The sequence below is a fragment of the Polypterus senegalus genome, chromosome 9 (genome assembly GCF_016835505.1).
Source record: "Polypterus senegalus isolate Bchr_013 chromosome 9, ASM1683550v1, whole genome shotgun sequence".
Taxonomy (NCBI): Eukaryota; Metazoa; Chordata; class Cladistia; order Polypteriformes; family Polypteridae; genus Polypterus; species Polypterus senegalus.
In genome coordinates, this window is record NC_053162.1 from 82,490,274 (window position 1) to 82,511,914 (window position 21,641).

Consider the following 21,641-nt stretch of genomic DNA (forward strand, 5'->3'; position numbering starts at 1 on the left):
GGGCCTCATGCATAATGCCGTGGATAGAATTCACACTATAACATGACGTGAGCATAAAAACGTAAATGTTCGTACGCTCAAAAAAATCACGATGCCCGAAATAGAAAAGAAGTTGTCAGATATCAAAGTTGCCATGAAAAGGCAAGTCGTAGCCCACCATCTGAGTGTCATATGAAAGCTTATTAAGGTACAGAGAAAAAAAAATAGGCACACAGTGGGAAAAAAGCACGAAATGTCAACTTTAATCTCGAAATTTCCACTTTAATCATGTAATTTATTTTGTCATTAAAGTAGAACATCATAAACTTCATCTTAAAATCATTTAATTTGCTAGTTTCTCAAATCCCATCGTAACTAAAGTAGCACGTTAAATGCTTTGTTTTGTATTTGATCTTCTATGTGCTCTATGTGTGTGAATCACTACGTGATTCCGGGCTTTCTCTTCCTCCGACAGGATACAGAATCCATTACATTCGTAATATTACAGCTCTCTGAATAATTAAAATACTGAGATGTATGAGTGATATCATTTTTATGATGATAGGAGTTAAAGCATGTTATTAAACATGGGAACACGGTGGCACAGTGATTGTTCCTGCCTCACGCAAGATGCTTTTCCTGTCCTTCTGTTTCTTTCTCCAAATACCCAATCACCACACAATCAGCTCTGTAATAGATGTTAAGCCATTTGTAAGCTTAAAACGCCGATTCTTCAAAACTTTCAAGGAACATTGAAATATCTTCATAGTACAGGTTTAGAAGAATACAGTGCGAAGCAGGAACATCCGTGAACAGAGCGCCAGCACCTCACTAGCGCTGCAGCACCGTGTCCTCACATGTTTAATTATTAACAATATAGATTATTTAAATGAAGTTCAAGTTTTATCTGTGTAATATAATAAACATATTTTGCTGCATATCATCTTAAAAATGATATCGTCATCATACAGTATGTAAATGCGTGCTTTATAAAGTGGCTCAGGTTGTGCAATATTATAACTGTATCGCAAGTTTACAGTGAGGTGATTGTACTAATAAGTACAAACAGTTCTACAAGGAGCACTTGATGGACTGATTGAGTGCATTTATAGTTCTTGGGATGAAACTCAGTTCGAAGTTCAATAGGCAGCTCTGAAGCGCTTGCTGTGTGAGGGCAGTTCAATAGGCAGCATGGCTGAGGCAGCGTGTGCTTGATAATGTATACTGATAATTCTCTTTCTGATCAGCTGCTGCACAGCTGTGATTCGCCACTGAGATACAGTGATATAAATACTCCGAGTGGTGCAGTGAGAGTAATATGGAAAAAGATGATCCCCTGTGGCAACCCCTAACGGGAGCAGCTGGAAAAAGAAGAACAAGGTGTAGTAGGAGGAACAACGCTAAAGCAGCTATGGTATTTAGAATAGTTTGACCATTCTGTGGACCATTATATTGTTACAGGTTAATTACAATCAGATGCATTAAACTAATAAACAATATGTGGTTAATTTCAGTGTATTTATAAAGCCGTGTCAGGGATGCGGATCTAAAAAAGAAAGGGTAACCACACTGGAACAGTAGCACTGCTTTGATGCTGGGTGCAGCCAGTCTGCAAAACCAAGCGCAGAACTTCCGTACGTTACCGTGGAAATGTGCGTAGCTTTACACCAAGTTTAGGTTTTATACATCACAATTTGAACGTGGAAACAGGCTTATGTAACATTTTTGTGCGTATGCACCATTTATACATGAGGCCCCTAGCCTCCAGGTCATTACTGGTGAACACCATACTTAAGTCTAACTCCACTGGAGTGGATCTTTGGCTCTCTGCTCCACTTACAGTACACATTTATGGAATATTATCATTTGTGCAATGAAAAATAATACAATGAACACAAGTGAGCTATTTAATCAAGCAAATGTCATAATTACTACATTTTCAAACCCAAGAAAAGTTTGTTTTTGTTAATTCAAACTGTAACCTTTCACTAAAACCCAGGGAAAATAAGTTAGCATAGGTTAATTTATTATGTAAGAGGGTCAATTAGATTTATTACAATAATCACTGGAGTCTAATATCCTTTTTTACAAGGGTAACTGTTCCAAAATCACAAGGCCTCTGATAACATAGCTCTCAAGATCAGAAGAAGCAGACAAGCTCCTTCACCATGACAAGGTCACCATACTAGAAGGGAGTTTATTTATTTATTTAAATCTTGTTTTATTGTAAAAAATGCTCAAGTCACACAACATTATAAGATCAATATATTTAGCATTTTCTGAATATTGAAGCATTTGTCATGTTTCTCTTTTTATTTAATAGAGCAGAAAAATAATTCTAATATAATTTATTCTGGTCATTTTAAAACTTCAACTTTGATTTATGAGACAAGTACATTTTATTCAGATGTGTTTTGTCTGAGTGCTCTGCTTTCCTCTCACTGTATAAAGACATGCTGTTTATGTTAATTGTCACTTGGCTTATTAGTACCCTGAGATGGTCTGGCATTCACTCATGTTGTAGTCCTACTCTGCTCCATTTGTCAGGTTCAGTTCTGGGCCACTTAAATACTAAATGCATAAACCTTATAATGGAAATAAACAGAAGCAAGAACATTTTGTGTATGTTATTAGAATAGCTTTTTGTTAATTTTTTTAATGCTACCACAATGCTCTTTGCTTCCTATGCATATATAGGATGACAAAGCTGACATTTTAACTGAAGCATTTTATTACTTCTTTTAAACTTTTGTTTTTTTTACTCGGTTCCTCTTTCACTATTTATTTAAAGGTTTCTTCAGCCCTTCTAAACTCTATACTTCTTCCTCTGTTTATTTCAAACTTTTCAATTTTTTTCTCTTCCTCTGTAACTTTATCTCTAATCTACTCTAGCTTGACTCACAAGAATCTTTCCCGTTGCCATTTACCAATTCCCTTACCAGGAGATGATTTTCTTCACCCCTGTTCTCTTGAATCTGGTTTAAGAGCTGTAGTTGCAATACTACTATTTGTAGGCTTTTTCTTTGTACTAACGAATCTATGGTAAATATCAGGTTTCTAATTCTCAATGTGATGCCTGTTTTAAATTTTTCTATAAAAGAAGGATCTTTGCGGTTGTTATGAAGAGTAAAGTTAATAAGGGTAAAGGCAGAGGGTAAACAGGGTCTAAATCATTGACAAGGAGGTGTATTTGATCATCAATACAAAACTGGCAGACAATATTCCTAAACAGAATAAAATAAGTAAAAACCAAGCACCAAATACTTTAAAAAGAAATTAATAAAGAAACTAGCTTTCTTAAGCTATATCCCTTCTTTTATAAGATTGAAAAAGCTTTCTGAGAGCCTGGATTGGTCTTTTAAAGAATGCTGAGATGATTGTGTGATATCACATGTATATAGTGATGATATCACAAACAAATAGCTAAAGCAATGTTGAGGAAACAAAAAATCAAACATGTTTTACTTAATTAAGACAATGTCTAAAACATGGTCTCGGTCCTTCAGGATTAGTGACAAGGTTCCTGAATGAATCATATTCCGTACTGCTGTGCTGTCCTGTGTGGACACCAGGGGGTGCACCAGCTCCCCAAACCTGACACAGACAGATGCAGACACAAGTTCTAGCACAACACATGCTTTTATTTTGTTGTGGGAAACGCTTCCCAGGTTTCCCACACGTAGTAAGCACAGTACAATAAGGCACCAGGCTCAATAATAAAGCAGTACGCAGCACTCTGTCTTTGTCTTCTTTCTTTCTGTCTCTCCTTCCGCCTCCACTCATCCTCCAGCAAGCTTCATCCCTCTTCTTTTCAATACTGGCTCATCCATGTGAGGCAGGCAACTCCTTTTATCTAATACACAGGAGTGATTCTAATGACATAATGCTGCAGCTCCAAAGCACTTCCAGTTGAGGTGGGAGCCCTATGGAGTAGGGACTCCAATATTTTGTAGCTCGCCCTGGTGGCTCCCACGGGACCCAACAAGGCTCTCCCCTGGGGACTACAATACCCAGCATGCGTTATGGGCACCCATGCGGGGACCTGAGCCTAGGTTAGCTGCCATCTATCGTCCTGGAGGAGACAAAGCCTTGTGTAAACTGTCTTCCCTGTCCTTCCATCTCAAGGGTGTCCCAGCTGGGTAAGAACATGGGGGCTGTCCCTCACACCTGTTAACTGTATATATCTAAATAATCCAATAGGGTGAAGAAAATTAACTCTCCTGTATATCTAGTGATGATATATTTAATGATTAATGTTATTTATATAGCTCCTTTCACATGCTTAAAGCACTAATGGCAGTCACATCTGCCAGTTGGCCTTGGAAAGATTAAGAGTGTTAATACATCATCAGGTCCTTCCATGAAAACCCTAAATACAAAGAGGACTGTTTGACTTATGTTAGGTAGATTGCCCAGAGGGGACTGGGCGGTCTCGTGGTCTGGAACCCCTACAGATTTTATTTTTTCTCCAGCCTTTGGAGTTTTTTTTTTGTTTTTTCTGTCCACCCTGGCCATCGGACCTTACTCTTATTCTATGTTAATTAATGTTGGCTTATGTTTATCTTTTATTGTGTCTTCTATTTCTCTATTCATTTTGTAAAGCACTTTGAGCTACATTTTTTTGTATGAATATGTGCTATATAAATAAATATTGATTGATTGATTGATTGATTGATACATTACAAACTGTTCAACATTTAAATCAGCTCCTTTGATCATAACTTTGGACTGGTATATGCCTTTGTGTTGTCATTCAGTTTCCTCCAATTTTATTAAAGCAGGGTGGTTTCAAAATCAGCACTATAAAGCTGTCTGGCACATCCTGACTTAAAAATACAAGAAACTCCCTACATATAATATAACATTTGACTCATCTTTATGTCTAGTTATGCAAAATGTTGAGTTTTTTGGAGCTTCCCCTCATTTTAGGCCATTTTTGACATTTTGTACAGGTGATAACATCCTTACAATAAAGAGTAAACCAATAGGAGTCTTCAGCAAAAATGATCAAAAGGACTTAAAGTTGTGCATGCCACATCAACTGACCTCAGGTGTCTACCTTATAAACTTTGATATAAATGGGTGATCAGTAATATAGGTGTCAGGAGTGTCATTTTATGGTATTTTGAGGTTGTTGATCATGAATATGATCATAATTTTTATTTCATAACTTTACCAGCATTCCTAGCCCTTTAAGAGCCACTCCCAAAATGTGAAAAAACAAATTTCAAAAATAAACATTTGGGTAATGGTTTAGACTATTTCAAGGTCAGTGATTATGAATATGATGCTATTTTTGATTTTAGAGGCAGTACTAGGGATCCACCATTCTATGGACCTCTATTAGTGAGTGGAAAATGACAAATGTCTATTAAAATTGAAAATATTTATACTTTAAGCATTTAAATTGAAGCACACGTTCTAATATTTAAACTATTTTACATGTTCCTGTTTATTATATACCATATATACTCGTGTATAAGTTGGGTCTTGAAACCTGAAAAAACAATCATAAAATCAGACCTTAACTTATACACCCCTTCAAAAATATGACAGGTAATTTTTTTTTAACATCTTCTTGCTTCCTCCAATCATGCACCAGTTTCTCAGACACATCGAATTTTGTTGCAGCCGCACAGTTACCAATTTCTTTCGCCACTTCAACAACCTTTTATTTAAAGCAAGCTTCATATTTTTTTCTGATCGAATTCTCCATCGTAGATAAGGGATGCTCTTACGATAAAGGTGTATGAGGGTGTAAGATACAAAAAACACTAATCAGTGCAAACATGGCTTCGGAATAGTTTGGGTATTACCGTGTGGTCACGTAGGCACAATACATAGAAAAAAGAGGCAGTGTGCACTGTGGTTACTCTCTCAGGTACGGAAGCGTATTAGGGCCACGGAGAAGAAAAAAATAGGGACACAGTGAAGAAAAAAAAGGATATGTCGAGAATAAATTCAAAGAGAGGAAATCAGTTTAAGAAGGATGTACCAAGCAACATGGGTCAGGGAACACTTAACACAATGCATTTAATATGCTACATTACTTATGACGGAGTTTGAGAAAATCTAGCTGATTAAACGTTGATTTTAAAATAATGATTACGACGTTCTACTTTAATGGCAAAATAAATTACGAGAATAAAGTCAACATGTCGACTTTATTCTCAACATAAGCGTCAAGATTAAACTGGAAATGCTGTATTTTTTTTCTTCTCCGTGGCCCTAATATGCTTCCATACTCAGGTGGGCATTAGCATATCATAGTCTCCTGGACCAATAGCATGAGTTTTCCGCATTCGACGACGTTACAAAATACCGTAAATTATACGGTAAAATCAAGCCCCGACTTATCTGTGGAAGAACTTAAACGCGAGTATATACGGTACTTCCACCTCATAAAGTAAATAATTGCATTTCTTATGATACCTGTAATTACAACGGCTTATACCAATTCTGACTTTTTAGTTATGCTTTTGCTTTTTGTCTACAAATGTCTTCTTAATTAATATCTTGTTTTCTTTTGTATTATCTTTGAATCCTTGTAATAATTCTTTAACTATTAAAGACATTGACCTTTGTTTTATAGGCCAGAGGTATTTATGATTTACTTTTTCCCTCTTTTAGGCTTTTGAATTTGACAGCTTTAACTTCTTTTTGTTGGCCCTGTGCAGACTGAGAAAACTCACTCTAAAGTGTGAGATGAAGTGCATTTTGTTAGTAGGCTTCTTTGGAGAGCTGAATATTATGTCTGAAGAAAATGCCTCAGCATTTCAGTTCATGAGAACCAAAGAAGATTACCACAAAAAATAATCTCTTTGATAGCATCACTCCAAGATTACCTTCTTGAATACAGACATACCATATTTTAATATTTTATTCTTGGTTATAGAGGCAGGGGGTAAAACATGAGCCAACTTCAGCTGGGATACCAGTCAAAAAAAAGCGACACAATCATGGATCTGCTATTTATTGTTGCCTACCTAACATAAATGTTTTTGTAATGTGGGAGAAAACTGAAATATTCAGAGAAATTGTTTGATTTCAAACTATATAAAATTCTGTTGAGAATTATTTTTTCTCTAAGCCAGGTGCGTGCAAATATTTTTGGAAGGATGAATTGTCAGTATTGACTCATAGAGTGGGCCATACAAAATCTTGACGATGAACCCAAGAATCCTAGTGTGTTCAAAAACAGTTTCTCTGGGAAATTGTTTCATTATAAAATATTTTTTGAAAAGCTGTTATGAGAGAAATTTTAAAGTGATTTCACTATGACATTGTTCTTGTCATAAACACAAAAATTGTTGCTTTTGCACAGTTACTAACATATGAAATATTAGACATCACAAGAATAAATTCACTGTATGTAATTGCATTTGTTAGTATGCTTATATAATTGCTTTTTCCAAATTTCTTTTGTGAAAAGATCTACTTGCAACTGTCTGTGTTACCAAATATTTATTCCATGTGCACAAGGCTTGCAGTACTTTGGAAACAAATCCTGAGGAACGTACGGTTCATAGAAATCAAGGAAAATTTACAAAATCTGTTTCACTGTCCCTAAAGTACTGAAAGTAAAATTCAAATTTGCTACATAGAATGGCAATCGGAGTTGCATAGCTTGTGTAGTCTACATTTATGTTTGAACACAGTTCTTAAAGTTGGGAAAACAGGTTTTGCCTATTGTGACCACTCAGATTATTGCAAAGTATAATAAAACTGAAATGAAATTACCTGGGAACCATATGAGTTAATGATGATGTGTTTGAAAAATACACACAATCTGTCTGAAGACATGGCCAGGATGCTGCCACTGGCAAGTGCATTTTACTCCTCACCACACCAAACACATGAGTTGAAGTAAAGAAATAATCCATTTTGGTCAATACGCTACCCTAAAATTTTTCTTCTTTTAACATCCGTGTTTCACATTTGTAAATGATGCTCTTAAACTTATTTTGCAGAAATACCTGGGACCTCATGTATAAACGGTGCGTATGTATAAAAATGTTGAGTATGTCCGTTTCCACGCTCAAATCGCGATGTATAAAACCTAAACTGGGTGTAAAGCCACGCACATTTTCATGCTAGCTTAAACCCTGGCGTACGCAATTGTAATTAACCTGTAACAATATAATGCTCCATGGAATGGCCAAACTATTCCAAATACCATAGCTGCTTTAGCGTTGTTCCTCTCACTACACCTTGTTCTTCTTCTTCCAGCTGCTACTGTTAGGGTTTGCCACAGCAGATCATCTTTTTCCTTATTACTCTCACTGCACCACTCAGAGTATTTATATCACTATATCTGAATGTGGAATCACAGCTGTACAGCAGCTGAGTGGAAAGAGAATTATCAGTATACAGCATCAAGCACACGCTGCCTCAGCCATGCTGCCTATTTGAACTGCTCTCATATGGCAAACACTTCAGAGCCTTTCCTGTACGGACCTCGCGGTTCAGAAACAGTTTCATCCCAAGAGCTCTAAACGCACTCAATCAGTCCATCAAGTGCTCCTTCTAGAACTGTTTGTACTTATTAGTACGATTACCTCACTGTAAACTTGTGATACAGTTATAATATTGCACAACCTGTGCCACTTTATAAGGTGCGTATTTACATATGATGACAATATTATTTTTAAGATGAAATGCAGCAAAATATGTTTATTACATCATACAGATAAAATGTTAACATCATTTAAATAATCTATATTGTTAATAACTAAACATGTGAGGACACGATGGAGCAGCGCTAGCAAGTTCACGGATTGATCCTGCCTCGTGATGTATTCTTGTTAAGGCTGGCACGACACTGGAAGGATAGATGGATGGAATAATTAACCATGCACTACAAAGATATTTCAATGTTCCTTAAAAGTTTTGAAGAACCAGCGTTCTACGCTTACAGATGCTTAACATCTATTACAGAGCTGATTGTGTGGTGATTGGTTACTTGGAGAAAGAAAAGGAAGGACAGGAATTGGAGGTTAGTATGTTTGATAGAGACAGTACTGCTGCAATAAATTATTTCATCGAAGGTCACGCACAGCGCAGCAAGCATCTTGCGGAGGCAGGAACAATCTCTGGACAGGGCACCAGCTCGGCACTATTAATGCATCACCATATTCCCATGTTTAATAACATACTTTAATTCTTATCATCATGAAAATGATATCAAGTATACATCTCAGTATTTAAATCATTCAGAGAGCTGTAATATCACAAATGTAATGGATTCTGTGTCCTCTCGGAGGAAGAGAAAGCCCGTTTAAGAAGCACATAGTGATTCACACACATACAGTAGAGCACATAGAAGAACACATACAAAACAAAGCATTTATCGTGCTACTTTATTTACGATGGGATTTGAGAAATTAGTAAATTAAACGATTTAAAGATGAAGTTTATGATGTTCTATTTTAATAACAAAATAAACTACGTGATTAAAGTGGAAATTTTGAGATTAAAGTTGACATTTTGAGCTTTTTTGTCACTTCACTGTGTCTCTATTTTTTTTTCTTTTCACTGTACCCTAATAAGCTTTCATATAACACTCAGACGGTGGGCTACGACTCGCCTTTTCATGGCGACTTTGATATCTGACAACTTCTTTTTTATTTCTGTGCGACTTTGTGAACTTGAACTTTCGAGTTTCTCCGACACTCTGTGTCACTCAATCAACTTCCTTTGGTTGTTTATACCACTGTTTATACCAATAAATAGTACGTTTTCCTTTCCTCCACTTTTTATTCGCTGAAATTCTTCTATTTTCCCCTGTGCTTTTGCCGTTGCCTTTTCACAGAATGCTGAGCTTAAGGGCTATTTATATTGATTTGCATATTCAAAGCGGTGTAATTCTGGGAGGAGTTGGGGTGTGGCAGCAGGCGCGTGCATGTGCATTACTTTTCACGCTGACCAGGGATTTATTGAGCGGAAGAATGTGAAAGTTGGTGAACACACAGATTTATGCATCTGGATTTTTTTGTGCGTACGCACATTTCCACTTTTGTCCTTGCGCCATATTTTAGTTTGAATTCTATGCACGCTGTTATGCATGAGGCCCATGGAGTCATCCAACAAAGTTCCACGGCCAATGAAATCCGTCACTGATTAAACTGCCATGCACAAACTTATATTCTTAAAAAAATATGCACACAAGGTAAAGGTAAGAAAGGTGCTAAAACGCATACACTTACCCTCTGTGAGACAGGATTACAGACTGTCCGTAATTGTATAGTAACGTTTGTATTGATTAAATATTTTTTGGATGACTATGCATAGACCAGTTAACTGTAGCATTACATCAATAAGAACACTTCATAATGGCCAGAATATTATGGATTGTTTTAAGCATATGTTCTTAAAGGCCAACTTGCCAAGTATTCACAAAAATCCAGTTTACACATGAAGGAAACCTGTTCTCTTGAAAAAGAAAAATAACAGATTCCCTGTGTGAAGGGGTGGAATGAGAGGTTCAGCACTACAGGCAACAGATAGCTAAAAAGATGAAAGGACAATCATTGGAATATAGGGAATATTTATGGGAAATACCTTATAAGGGTACAGAAGGTAATACAGGAGCAATAATGGATGAAAGTCCCACAATAAGATAGGTGACAGCAGGGAGGCCAATTACATTGCTCTGTGAGATGGCTTACTACTTTTAGTATAGATTTGTGTTTTGGAATGCAGGGTACCTTAGGTCATCATGGTAAGTTCTAGTAGGATGGAGTTAGAAATTTTAGAGGGCATTCCTGGCTCCAGAACTGGTCCAGAAGGTCAACCGAGAAATGGTTCCCAGATACAGCTTAAAAGCTTATGTCAGTCATTAAAAGAATATACTTGGAGTTGGAGGGTAGTCATTGGTAAGGTCTTGATTGAAGAAAAGAAGACTGGCTGGAACAGAGAAAGAGAGAGAGAGAAAGGGAGATGGCAAAGATAAAGGGAGTGATTTGTGTGTTATATGGATACATGGGCATCTACACAAAGAGATAGATAGCGGTGCAAGACACAATTAGACAGGTTCAAAAAAGCATAATGTACAATTTTTTTATACTTATTCTCGTCATTCAGTTTTTCCCTCAGTGACCTAATAGTTAAATCTTATTTCACCTGTAAAATTAAAAACGTTATAGGACAAAGTTGTACAAAACAGGGGTTAGCTAATTGTTTAAACCATTCAGCTTAGCTTAACTGGATTGTCAGAGGTCATAGGAATCATGAATGACTGAGGCTAAGTGCACACTACTCTTAGAACAATATGTTGACATCAGTAGTCAGAGCAATAACTGTCATCTGTGCCCAGAGTCAGTTCTTCTCTTATAATTTACACATCCTTCATCAAAAACACTAATGCACACTATCGTGACCATGCTCTTGCAAGCCAACCCTATGGATAACATGACATTAAAAATGAACCTGCTTGAGGCTCTCTGATTTATGGAGAACAATCTAATTATTTGAACTCACGGCTGTATGCCATACAGTTATTGCTTCCATTTAAAGCCACCATGCAAACAATTGATCATCTCAATGGGACGTACCTTGTCACAGAGATGCCTTTCAGACCTACAACACTGCCCTGTCTTGAGCTCTTTGACAGCTGAGCGTTCCCAACATTTTACTGTAAATAATTTGAAAAAGCTATCCCAAGAGTTCAGACCTATTAGACACATTAGGCTAAAGGATTTATCCTCCAAATAAAAGACAAGAGAAAACTGTTGATAACTGTTGCATTAATATGAGCCCACATCCTTCTGCCAAAAGAAAATAAACAAAGAATTCACTTAAGATACCTGTAAATGCAGCAATCCAAACACACTCATTGATTGACTCAGCAACTTAAGAGGATTGACACCAAATGTTATATAACAAGGAAAGATATTTTATAAATGAAAGACAACCATCCATCCATCAATGCTGCTTACTCAGCTAATAACTAACTCAGCCCAATATCTAATGCAGATATTTTTTTAAAGTTTTTGGGGTCTCTGATTGTTCTGTATGTTTAGTTTGTTTAAAATGAAAATTTCTATTTCTGCAAAGATTTACTTCCTGGTTTCCAATCCTGAATACACTTCTGCCTAATTTCTATTGGTGTCCCCAACAACATCTTATCAGTTGAAACAGAAGATTTTGAAGTCAACTTTATTCATTCCTTAGTAAATATGTAGATTAAGGCTTACTTTCCCATCTTCCTTTGAAGACTAATATTGTTTAGTTTACTTAACCTGTCAAAAGTAGACTGTTTAGTGCTGGCATGTTTATGGCTCTTCTCTGCAAGTTTCCGCTGCTGACGTATATACACGTACCTACTCTATATGCACACAAATATCTATCTTTCTATCCATCAATCTCTAAAAGTTTGGGTTGTGTCCTAATTGTGACCTGCAGAAAGTCAGTGAAGAAAGTGGAACTAACTGTGTCCTTACGTGCAAGAACGATCAGCCACCAAGTCTCCATTAAATATCCCAGGGCTGCACAAAATTGCACACACATGGAACCCAAGTCACACCATTTTTATTTAAACAAAACAACACTGCCACTGACCTAACCTTTGTTACTTACTACATTAGCTCTCTTCAAAGGACACCAGTTGCACAGTTTGGAAAACAAAACAACAAAATACGGAGAGTTTCGAAGAGGTCTGTGCAGTGCTCTGCACACCCCATTTACTATAAGCTAAGCATTACAATGTCCACAGCTGTCTGTGTCCATTTAGTTTTGGAGTTCAAACTTGCCGTTAACTTGATGCAATTTGTTGGCACAGTTACAAAGCCCTCACTTTGAAATCACCATCCACAGCAAACACTTCCAACTTCTTGAAGTGATGTCTGAATTGTTTGAAACAACAGAGTGATCTTCTCTGCCACTGCAGTCTGGCAGCCAATGATGAGGACACATCAACAGAGCTCTTGAGCTACATGTTGTCAGGTGGCACAAAAGCAGTGTTGAGTGCTTCTATTTTATTAGGTGCAGCAGAAATGTAAAATGCTGCATTTCCGTGGGGTGATGTGTCTATTATATGTGGACAGGTGAACCGCCTTGTCTGGAACTGCAGGTGTAGCTGTTGCTTGGCAGTTTTCCTTCCCTGCACTGATACTGCCATGACGTCTTTCATATTGCTAGAATCTGCCCCATCCTTTCCCTGCACAGTGTTGGCTACCAGCTCTCAGCTACTCTGCTCACCTGGGGTTAGTGGCAATACAACCTGTCACATTTTACCCAGCTCAGTGAGCCAACCCAAGCAGGTACTTACTGAAGCTCCACAGACATCCGCAGGCATCCACAGACTCAGACCAATGGACCTTAGTTTCTCAGCTGTTTATCTTTCTTTGTGTACTTCCAGACCTGGATCTCAGTTAGGAAACTCTCCAGCAACTCCTCAGCAGGACCCAGCAAGTCCATTTTGGCTCACTGAGGCACTCTGTGCTTTGCTAAATGGTACTGTAGATTTTCATCTCACCCTACTGCTAACACCAATATAGCACCACACCAGCGTTTGCTGGTGCCAACGCATTGGGCTCTTGCTCTTTACATTGCTCTTTTTTGCTGCACAAGTTAGAATTAATTTGACTTCGACTTCCCTGCAGCTGGCTCCGTAGCTGCTCATTTGCATGATGGAATGTCAGCTCACACTGTTGGCAACCCATCCCCAGGCCGATGCGACTTGTCAGCACCATTAAAATATTTCATATCTTTTTGGCTACATTTTGCTTGACATCATCCAAGGTTTTACCACAGTGGTTGGTATAGTTGCCTCTCTAATTGTGAGGCCAAAGGGCCAGATGTGTAATTTTTTGATGTTGTAGGCACCATGTTATTTAAGAGTGAGATGTTGTGGATCATTCTTGCCTAATCCTTACCTAAAAGGAGGAAAAGAATTAAGAATTTAAGGTTCCTTTTTAAACCTTTCTCAGCTATATTTTCTATTTTGCCTGATTATGAAATTTTACTCAACTTTTACCCCACTTTTCTTTAGTTTTATATTCTAGTTTGCCTTTTCAACCTGAAGGAAATATACTTTTAAGAAAATTACCATATGCCATTTTTCTTTCCTAAAAATGTTCACATTGGTCAAATATCTGTAGTAAATTTGAGCACTCTAGGCTCTATTGGTGAGACTGTATTTGGTACTTCTATTTAATGTATTATTTTATATCAATTCTGCTAAGACAAAAGAATAGGTAAGCTTTACAAGATCATGTGGCTAAAGGAACTGTTTTAATTTTGCAGTTTTTCTAAAATACATTTTAGTTTTTTTTTCTAAGACAGTGTCTGAAAACTGTCTTTATTCTGCAACAGTGACATGCGGTGAGGTTCATGGCTGGTGAGGCACTGACTCCTTCAGAGTCAGAGTTTCAAATATATGAACCCAAAAGTGTATTGAATAGTATTCAATAGTATTCACTATTCAACTGGCAGCATGTACATTGACTACTGGTTATGTTTCATATCTCATCAGCATTCTTTACACACAAACAGGTAAGGTACATATTTGCCAAAGAAATCACATTAATAGCAGCGAGAGAGAGCGCATTTGCTCTGCACCCTCCTTGTGTTCTAAATTTGTTGTTGCAATTCCACAATTCATACTCATTCAATACAAATGAAAGTATAGAGTGGTGTACAAAAAAAAAAACAGATTTCAATTTTGATCTTAATTGAAATATTTAATTGTTTTTAAAGCTTTTAAGTCTGATGCATTAATACATTTTAATACAGACTGATCAACAAAAAGATAACAAGAAAAACAAAAGAATATTTTGTTTATGGTCAAAATTTTGCTTTAAAATATTGGATTGTTTTTTTCTTAGTCTGATCCCATCTCCCTATAATAAAAAAAAAATCTTGGAAGGGAGACCTGGGAGACGAGATGTGATCTTCTCGGAAGACACTTAAAAGACGCGCAAGACGAAAGAGATTGGCCACAGAGCGTCTCGCAGGGACCTTAAACATGTGACTTGGTGCCAAGAGATTGTCCCAGGACCATCTGGCGGGGATGTGGAATTTGAGATTCTTGCAAGTCACACACTGCTTACAACCATATTCAAATAAGACCACGGTCATCAAACCTCTTAGTTGTGTAAATGCTTTTACCAGAAACAGATCCTGTGCTCACAGCTCATATAAAGCATATAGGGACAATATGTTCTAGATGAAACGTCAATGACTAAGCGAAGAAGAAAGAGCAGCGCGGAAAAAAGAGTTCCAAAACCGCTGGAGATTAGAAAATGCAGATAAGAGATTATGAAAGCAGTGGAATTCGAAAGGCTCAAAAAAAAGAGTAAAGATCCCATTAGCGCAAACAAATGGAGATTATTACTCGAAAAAAGGGAAAGGCGAATAGAGATCGAATATATGGACATAGGTGATATGTCAGAAGTATGGAAATATTGTAAGGCTTTGAAGTTTAAGTCATAGACTTGTAGATCGTCTAATTTGTGTAGCTATCACGGAAAATTAGTGTTTGTACACAATGAGGAGGCGTATCCGCAATTTAAAGATTTGATGTTTAGGGAAAGTGAAATCCACAAACAGTCAGTCAGTCAGTCATTTCACAACCAGCTACTGTATATCTGAACACACGGTCACGGGGGTCTGCTGGAGCCAATCCCAGCCATTAGAGGACACAAGTCTGGAACAAACCCCAGGCAGGGCGCCAGCCCACCGCAGAATCCACAAACACTACAGGCAAAATATAAGAGTCTATAATAATCTTTTCACCTTTGCATCATTCAATGCTCAAAACGTAGATTTACACAATAATGGACCATACGCTATGAGAATCTGTGGTCCCACAACAATTAAAGCAATGACAAGTTTAATTTCAAAGAAAACACAATTTGGTCATGTGTATATTTATGATCACAGAGAAGTGATGCAACTTTAAACAGGCGACAAAAAATGTAATGTATATATTCCTAGAATAACATTAGACAGCAAAGGAGATCTTGATATGCCATTCACAGGGACAAACATTCGAAAAAGCTGGATTATTTATTAGAGAAAAAGAAACGATATTCACTCACGGGCAGTTATACGTTGCCTGTTTACAATGTATCTCCAAAAACAGAATCAAAATTCAATGTGATCTTGAAGAAAATATAATTCCAAATATTGTTTTTAATGAAGCTTTAAAGTCAAAGTGCAAATAATAAAATTGAAACAATTCCAAAAAGAAAAGCAAGCTTTTAAAATTGTATATCCGATTAACTAAACATGGGAGTTGGCAAGCGAAGTGAGCAGGGGGCGGAGCCCCTAGTTTTTTTTTTATAAAATTGAAAACCGTTTATGGTCTTACCTTTATTTGTAAATTTGTAAAAAGTCCATGCGTCTATCTTCTGTGAAAATCTCCATCACTTTCTTGTAAAAGTCCTCCTTATTTTGCTTTAGTTTTAAAAATCTTAAATCTTCCATTTTGGCAGTTAGTTGGAACTTCTTCTTCTTTCAGCTGCTCCCGTTAGGGGTCGCCACAGCAGAACATCTTCTTCCATATCTTTCTGTCCTCTGCATCTTGTTCTGTTACACCCATCACCTGCATATCCTCCCTCACCACATCCATAAAGCTTCGCTTAGCCCCTCCTCTTTTCCTCTTCCCTGGCAGCTCTATCCTTAGCATCCTTCTCCCAATATACCCAGCATCTCTCCTCTGCACATGTCCAAACCAATGCAATCTTGACTCTCTGACTTTGTCTCCCAACCATCCAACTTGAGCTGACCCTCTAATGTACTCATTTCTAATCCTGTACAACCTCGTCGCGCCCAATGCAAATCTTAGCATCTATAACTCTGCCACCTCCAGCTCTGTCTCCTGCTTTCTGGTCAGTGCCACCATCTCCAACCCATATAACATAGCTGGTCTAACTACCATCCTGTAGACCTTCCCTTTCACTCTTGCTGATACCCGTCTGTCACAAATTACCCCTGACACTCTTCTCCACCCATTCCACCCTGCCTTCACTCTCTTTTTCACCTCTCTTCCACACTCCCCATTACTCTGTACTGTTGATCCCAAGTATTTAAACTCATCCACTTTCGCCAACTCTACTCCCTGCATCCTCACCATTCCACTGACCTCCCTCTCATTTACACACATGTATTCTGTCTTGTTCCTACTGACCTTCATTCCTCTCCTCTCTAAAGCATATCTTCACCTCTCCAGGGTCTCCTCAACCTGCTCCCTACTATCGATACTGATCACAATGTCATCAGCAAACATCATAGCCCACAGGGACTCCTGTCTAATCTCGTCTGTCAACCTGTCCATCACCATTGCAAATATGAAAGGGCTCAGAGCTGATCCCTGATGTAATCCCACCTCCAACTTGAATGCATCCATCACTCCTACCGCAGACCTCACCACTGTCACACTTCTCTCTGAACCTCTTCTCTCTCTTGTTCTGTTCATTCATCAGCCTCTCAAAGTACTCTTTCCATTTGCTCAACATACTCTCCTCGCTTGTGAGTATGTTTCCATCTTTATCCTTTATCACCCTAACCTGCTTCACATCTTTCCAGCTCGGTCCCTCTGTCTAGCCAATTGGTATAGGTCCTTTTCTCCCTCCTTAGTGTCCAACCTGTCATACAACTCATCATATGCCTTTTCTTTAGCCTTCGCCACCTCTCTCTTCACCTTGCGCCTTATCTCCTAGTACTCTTGTCTACTTTCTGCATCTGACTATCCCGCTTCTTCTTTGCCATCCTCTTCCTCTGTATACTCTCCTGTATTTCCTCATTCCACCACCAGGTTTCCTTTTCCTCCTTCCTCTTTCCAGATGTCACGCCAAGCACCCTTCTTGTTGTCACCCTTACTACATCTGCTGTAGTTTCCCAGCTGTCTGGTAATTTTTCCCTGCCACCAAGTGCCTGTCTCACCTCCTCCCTAAACTCAACCTTGCAGTCTTCCTTTTTCAACTTTCACCATTTGATCCTTGGCTCTGCCCTCACTCTCTTCCTCTTCTTGATCTCCAACGTCATTCTACAGACCACCATCCTATGCTGCTTAACTACACTTTCCACTCCCACCACTTTGCAGTCTTCAATCTCCTTCAGATCAGCTCTTCTGCATAGGATGTAATCTACCGGTGTGCATCTTCCTCCACTCTTGTACGTAATCCTATATTCCTCCCTCTTCTTAAAATACGTATTCACCACAGCCATGTCCATCCTTTTGGCAAAATCCACTATCCTCTGACCTTCTTCATTCCTCTCCTTGACATCATACCTACCCGTCGCCTCCTCATCTCCACTGTTCCCTTCACCAACATGCCCATTGAAATCTGCTCCAATCACCACTTTCTGTCCCTTGGGTACAGTGTTCATCACTTCATCCAACTCACTCCAAAAATCTTCTTTGTCACCCATTGCACACCCAACTTGCGGTGATGCATATGCACTAACAACATTCATCATCACACCTCCGATTTCCAGCTTCATAATCATTACTTTGTCTGACACTCTTTTCTGGTATCCATACTGGTGGCAGTTGTTGTTAACCTGGGGTTCGACTGATCCGGTATGGAAATTTGTATTGTTGTACGCATATTGATTTGGCAAAATTTTACACAGGATGCCCTTCCTGACATAACCCTCCCCATTTATCTGAGCTTGGGACCGGCACAAAGAAACAAACTGGTTTGTGCATTCCCTGTGGCTGGATTTGGCAGTTAGTTGGAACAAAAAATTAAAATAAACGGACCACTGCAGTGCACTTGACTTTCTGATATTGCTAACTTATTGGCACCTAGAGCCTCTGCGTAGAAGAACAGCAGCATCAAGCACCTGTTGGGCTCACATCCACCCCCTTCAGTGTGGCATGGTACTGTCTGGCTCACCTTGTGCCTTTTCACTGTGGTTTTATGTCCGATCAGCAAGACTTGATATGTTACACACATTAATTAAAGATATTAGCCAGACTGTGGAAAGATAGGGTGTATAATAAATGTATCTGTAAAATTTTTTTTGCCGACATACAGAGAGGCAGCAACAGGCACGCGCCAGTTGCATGCGTCAACCCAGTGTGTAAGGGACAGCGCAGTCCAAGGTGAAGCTCCGCTCGTCGTTACCGCACCTCGCATTTCTCCCCTGTATTTGAACAGGAAATGCACCAATTCAGTGATTTTGACTATAAAAATGATCAGAATTATTGGAATCATTACAGAAAACAAATGTATAGCACAAACCAGTGGACAAATTTATTTCGTGTTATCATTCTTAGTTTTTTTACTTTTCATGATGAGGTGAAGCTCTGCCTCACCTGCCTCCCCTGAACGCATGGCCCTGTTTTGCAATAATGTTACATTGTGTAGGTTAGAGTAAGTGGCAATCCAAAATTAAACCTGTATGACCTATTGGAAGTAACTAAATATGCCATGGGTAGGTTCACTGCTGGAATAGACTCCTGATCCCTCAGTAAAGAATAAAATCATTGCTTTCTGAATTGACTGAACCGTTCTTCTTTGTACTTTAGATATATCTTGAGTTACCGATTAGTCAATATAGGCTCTGAAGATCACTTTCAGTTAGCTCTTTCATTTTCTGCTTGAATATTGAATCTAACTTTCAGGTGGTTTCCCTGGAGCTGGTTAAAGGTCACAGAAAGACCCCATTTAAAAGCCTGCATTACATATGTTTGCTGGGTAGGTATTACCATACATCATTACAATTATTCTTAAAAATAAATGTGTGAGCTGAAGAAAGTTATATATCATGTCATGTAAAGTGGTTGACTGGGAATAAAATTTGTCACAGAATGTGAACAAGTCGTCAAAACAAAACAGGAGGGAGACTAGTGATCTAAAAATTGGCAGTGCTTTAACACAGAGAAGTAAGTCAACAGCGCTATTAGTGCATACAGTAAAGCAAATACACCACAAACCCTAAACCACTGGAGAGGATCTAGTTGAGACAGAAAATGGTAGTGTAAAGGTTGATAATGACCCCAAAGAATCCATATGAATGCTGAAGTGAGGGAGGCAAAATCGATCTTGAAAGTTGTATTACAATTAAAATTTTTACTATATAATAAAATTCTAACTTGTGTGTGCATGATGTACGTGTGAGTATGTATTTGTGTCTGGTCCCCCCAAGCAATCTGATCTGTCAGTTCAGCATTAGTTCAATTGGTCAATTTCACTTTGGGTGTTCAGTCAAATATGATTGAAACAGAAAGCACCGTGCAAGAGAAGTTGAAATATACAAGGATAACTAGGAAAGGCATAAGAAGGAACACTAAGAGTCACTTTCAAACACAGCAAGAATACAAATGATGTTTAGGTAGGTAGTAATGGGTTCCTGTCTACCATTTGTGGTAGTCAAAAAGCAGATAAGAGGCAAGCAACACACCTCAAAATGACAAGAGTCTGAGAATAGGGGCTTTATGGGAACGTGTTTGAGACAGGACAGGCTGAGATACACAAGAATACCGAACAAAGGCATAGGATGAATGCTGACGATAAACATAAGGCAAGAGATATCAAATATTTTTAAATCCATTCAATTAAATGTCAACATGGATAGTAGGCAATAAATAAATAAACAGTGATCTTATGGTATTTAATGAACATAATTCCAAAACTAGGGATTATCTAAATAAAGTGTCTCTGATGCTAGAGTTTTATTCTATTACTTGATTTGTGAGGTAGATGGTCACCTCTGTTAATGCATCTGCTTTTTCAGCTGCTTCTCATTCTCAGCAGTATAATATTTGCTCTTCTGCTCTTTACAGGAATTTAAATTAAATAACCAAATGTTTAACTCAGTCTTGCCAGTGACCGGGCAATGTTTTGCCAGAATTGTCTACTTAACTTAACGGCATTAGGGTCTTGTCAACACTCTGAGAGAAACAGAGTGACTGACAGAGAAACATTTAGAGGAACAGTAAAATAGACCAAGGAATATGGAAATGTTTGAAGACCTTTTGTTAATGTCAGAGAGACTAACCCCATCCTTGATCTCTGGTAATGTTCATTTACTTTTCCTCACTGTAGAAGTAAGTTTCCAAACTCATTTTATACAATTTTGTGGCAAAACATACTGAGAATACACCGTACATTCCAAGCATATAAAGCTTATGTGTGGATATTTTATTGTGATGACTGGAGATTATTCATTGTTTGACATACTGTGTATAACACCCTTGCACGTCTCAAGGTGATGGGAATCAAAATAACTAGTTCAGAGGAATATTAGTGCTCAAACATAAATGGACAGACTAGGTACAGATGTATACATCTCATTTAAAATGGTTGTGAGGGCAAGAGATGGGAAAACCTGCATTCAGGCTGACTTACTGGTTGTTCAAAAAGACATATTTAGTTCATGGGCATGGAAGAGAAACAAAAAAAATTCAAGTAATTTTATAATAAACAGTAAAAGAAATCTGGAAAACCAGACATTATAAATCAACCATAATAAGCTTTTCCATATAGAAGCTATTTTAGCCATTCCCCCTTTAGTAACCATACATCCATGACTCCAGTCCACTACCTACAATCTCGTGGAATTAAATCTAACACAAACCAGGCTTTTCTTACTTTCACATTTCACGGTCTTTTGGGTGGTTGCTGATTGTGAGTCTAAGCAAATGTCATTCATAAGTATAAAATAAGGACCTAGGAGTGCTCATCATATAAAAGACTGTTAACAGAGGA

General features: G+C 38.1%; 1 protein-coding gene across 1 annotated transcript in view; it reads left to right on the plus strand.

Annotated features, from left to right (window-relative positions):
* Positions 1 to 21,641, plus strand: part of mafa (v-maf avian musculoaponeurotic fibrosarcoma oncogene homolog a (paralog a)) — a 500,829-nt gene that overhangs the window by 211,847 nt on the left and 267,341 nt on the right. The window lies entirely within an intron of this gene.